Raw genomic sequence first — 4,321 nt, 5'->3', positions numbered from 1 at the left:
TGTTGTTGTTGTTATGTGCCGTCGAGTCGGCCCTGACTCATAGCGACCCCTCCTTGGGTTTCCGAGGCAGTATCACTACGGAAGTAGATTGCCCCGTCTTCCTTCCGAGGAGTGGCTGGTGGGTTATCTTATATTTAGTAAAATAAAAATAATATAAGTTTATGATGTGGTTTTTGAATTGTGAAATCCACTTTTCATTGTGTTGAATCAAGACATCCCTTACATGTTAAATAGAATTCAATTAATGGTTTACTGCATTGTTGTTAGAAATGAGGTATTCTGGGCCACTTGATGGGCAGAGACTATGGGTGTTTTGCACAGTGTTTGGCTCCAAAACCAGCTTTGGATCATACCTAGCTCATTGGGCTTCCCTCCCAGGTTTTCTGCTCAGAAAATTGAAGGCCAGATGCTGCCTGTCATTAGGAAGCTTAGTGAAAGTCAACATGGATCTGGAAGCTCGCTTGGGGCTAATGGAGTAACGTCTACATGTTGGCTAAAGGACCACCTAGAGAGGGACTTTGCTAATGCTGTTTAAAATTTGCTAAATAATAGTCTTGTTCTAAAGCATCCCCAAACCCACTGACAACCATCAAGTCAATTCCGGCGCACAGTTACTCTATAGAACAGAACAGAAATGTCCCATAGAGTTTCCAAGGCTGTAAATCTTTATGGAAGCAAACTACCTCATCTTTCTCCTACAGAGCAGCTGGTGAGTTTGAACTGCCAACCTTTTGGTTAGTAGCCCAATGCTTTAATCATAGTGCCACCAGAGTTCTTTAGTGCATCCCTAGAGAGAGAATATGCCAATTTCAGAATATTACATATTTTTAGATATATATTGTATCTAAGAATCTTGTGGACAAAGGTCAGAGTCAGAGAAAGGTCATTCTCTGGTCTCATTTAAACCTTATTGTAGCTGAATATAGGCGCTCTGGTGATGTAGTGGTTAAAGTATTCCATTGCTAACCAAACAGTTGGCATTAGAACTCACTAGCTCCTCTGTGTAAGAAAGATGAGGCAGTCTGCTTCTGTAAAGATTTACAGGCTTGGGAACCTTCCTATGGGGCAGTTCTACTCTGTCCTATAGGGTACTGTGAGCTAGAATCAACTCAGTGGCAGTGGGTTAGTTTTCTTTTCTTTTTTCTTTTTTTTTTTGGTTAATGGAGGGATTCCCTGAATCCCTCTGAATCTCTGATCAAAAAAGCTCCCTGCCATGTACCTTTTCAACAGTGTTTCAATCATACTCACTCTATCCTTTTAATAATAGAGTAAAGCCTCAAAAGCCACTGTCATCTAGTCAATTCTGACTCATAGCAAACCCCCTTGGGTTTTCAAGGCTGTAAATATTTATGAAAGTAGATTGCCTCATCTTCCTCCTGCAGAACAGCTGATGGGTTTGAACCACTGACCTTCTGGTTAGCAGCCAAGGTGGGATTTATTTTCTTACCTCCTTTAATGAAGATAATCAGATTATGCTTTGTAGCCTAACAGTTACTATTCATGTGGTCTGATATCTTGGTTGGTGCTGCTACATATGTTGTTATTGTTCACATAAACAACATTGCTAACCTCTCCTTAATTCCTCTGAATGGGTTGGCTGAGTGATTTTTTTTTTTTTTTGGCCTGGCAGTTGGTTACCCAGGTTGTCCATCTATTGAATATTCTGAATTTGTCTTACTTTTGTCAAACCATGTCATATTTTTGTTTAGCAAATTCTATTGAATGAAAAGAAAATGCTCACGTTTGAATGGAAAGACCAGGGAATGCCAGAGGAATTCTACAAATATCCCTTCTCAGTGGCCTAGACAACTGGGATCTCATTTTTCTTGGAGAGCAGATGGAGGTGGTAAAGCTGAGTTTCTAAATGGCAGGAGTCTCAAGTTAAAGGTGCTGTGCCAGGCAAACAATGCTGTTTTTTCTTCAGCCTGCAACAAGGTTAGGAGCCAGCTTTCAGAAAATATTGGACCTCTTGGAGAAAGGAGAAACCCAAATCACCCTTGGGCGTCTAGTAATGATCATAGTTGTAAAAAATAATGAATCTGTTGAAAAGGAATACCATTGTTATGCTGTTGTTGTTAAGTGCCTTCGAGTTGGACCATTGTTATAGTAGCACTATTAACACTCATTAACTCTGTGGGGTTTGTGTGTGTGTGTGTGTGTGTGTGTATTTTCCCTTAGATTTTAAACTGTATGAAGCTGATTACATCTTATTCTAACACATTTTTCTCCCCCTTTCTCTCTTTATCACTTGCCCTATTCCTCTGTCTCTCCTAAATAGCCAAAGTGTTGATTTTCTTTGCAAATTTGTTGTTGCTGGAGTATTTTGGTGGACAAAAAAAAAAAATAAATAAAATAAAAACCACTGCCATTGAGTTGATTCTGACTCATAGTGACCCTATAGGACAGAATAGAACTTTCCCATAGGGTTTTCAGGGCTATAAATCTTTATGGAAGTAGACTGCCCCATCTTTCTCCTGTGGAGAGGCTTATGAGTTTGAACCACCAAACTTTTGGTTAGCAGCCAAATGCTTTAGGAGAGCTCCTTGTTTTGACAAGGAAGGAAGTAAAATTAGGTGTTCAGAACTTGTTAAATTGTCAAATATCTCAATGTTCTTTTCTCAGTCTTTCACTTCCTCTGTAATGTCACATGTTCTACCTCTGTAATCTCAAACATACAACTTTTACACTGGCACAGCTTCTGGGACACAGTATTTAGTTAATAATTTCTGGACAAATATTTACATAATTTATATTCTTATTTTTAATAGATGTAAATAATGTCCATTACTAACAATTATAAAAGGAAAGTCTTACCAAGTCTCCATATTTGTTGAAACAGTCACCAAATATCCACTGTCTAAAAATTTTATGTCTTTAGCAGAAGAATTATAAGTGGTATCTCGTATTTACAATTGCAGGCCCAGTTGTTGGCCGTAAGGGAGGTGAGGCTGGAAAGAAGTAGCTGTTCTACTGAATTGAGAGTATTGTTATGGAGAAAAAAGAAAAGAAAACAAACATACTCAGAATTCTAAAACCATCTACTTGTCCTGAAGAAAAAATAATAAAAGCTTAGGCCTTCGTCTGGTGTTTAAATAAATATGTCCAGTTATTTTAACCACTTTCTACTGTTTTGTCAAAAATATCTGGGTATGATAATGGTCTGCCAAAGCAAGATTGAACAGAAATAGTGTATAGTAATTTATTTTGTTACTTGGCAGAAAACCCTGGATATTTGCTTGGAAAAAATGGCCCCCAACCAGAGTAAGTTTGCTGTTGGGTTTCAGGGAACTGAAGAACCAATTTAGGCTACTCTGAGGATAAAACACAAAGGTAGTAACAGGCAACTGAGTTAATAAAAGAAAATGAGGAAGAGATGAGAATTTCCACAGATGGGACTAGAAGTTAGAGGCCTTTTTTTCAGCACTTCCTCACTGGGATTCAAAATGGAAACCACCCAATATATACAAAGATAATTGTTGTACTTCATATTTGTAATTATCCTCTTTCTTAAATGGAGCTTTGCTTTAATACATGCCAGTAAGTAAAACTCCATTGTGAGAAGAAAATAATTTATTACCAAAATATAATATTTGCAATAATGCTTCTGTGGGAAAAGATCTTACTGATTAGAATTCACAACTGATTATAATAAATAATGTCATTTGGCTTGTTTTTTTGTCTAACATGTGGCATGTGTACCTGTTCACTTGGTGGTTTAATTGTTATTCTCGTAAATGTTTAATTTTAACAACATTTAAACAACAAGTACACGCCTCGGAAGGAAGATGCGGCAATCTACTTCTGTAGTGATACTGCCTCGGAAACCCAAGGAGGGGTCGCTATGAGTCGAGTCTGACTCAATGACACATAACAACAACAAGCAACAAGTTTATATAATGTGTTTTCATTCACCTCAGCTGATTTCTCTAAGGGGTTTAAGTTATAGATTAGATTTGCAAGTAAATTTCTGTGAATGTTTTTGTTGTTTATTTGATTCTAATGATTTTGTGGTAGCATATATTTTCTTATAGAACACTGAAAAACAAGTTTTCCAAAGAAATGGTCAGTTGCACTAAACATGAATGCTAGAATATGTTGACGTAATTTCCTTATTTGTATTCTGACTTTGTAGCCATCATTTCATTATACCTGTTAAAATGGACTTCCTAATAGAGTGAGAGGTCCTTGCAGATAAGAATATATCCTATCAATTTCCGTTTTCTAGCCCAGCTGCTAGGAGCTCTGGTAGCATAGTGGCTAAGGCACTTGACTGCTAACCAGAAGGCTGGCGGTTCAAACCCACCAGCCACTCCTCGGAAGG

The sequence above is a fragment of the Orycteropus afer genome, unplaced genomic scaffold (assembly GCF_000298275.1).
Source record: "Orycteropus afer afer isolate SDZICR_OR568_19922 unplaced genomic scaffold, OryAfe1.0 scaffold00190, whole genome shotgun sequence".
Lineage (NCBI taxonomy): Eukaryota > Metazoa > Chordata > Mammalia > Tubulidentata > Orycteropodidae > Orycteropus > Orycteropus afer.
Note: the sequence above shows the minus strand (reverse complement) of the source record.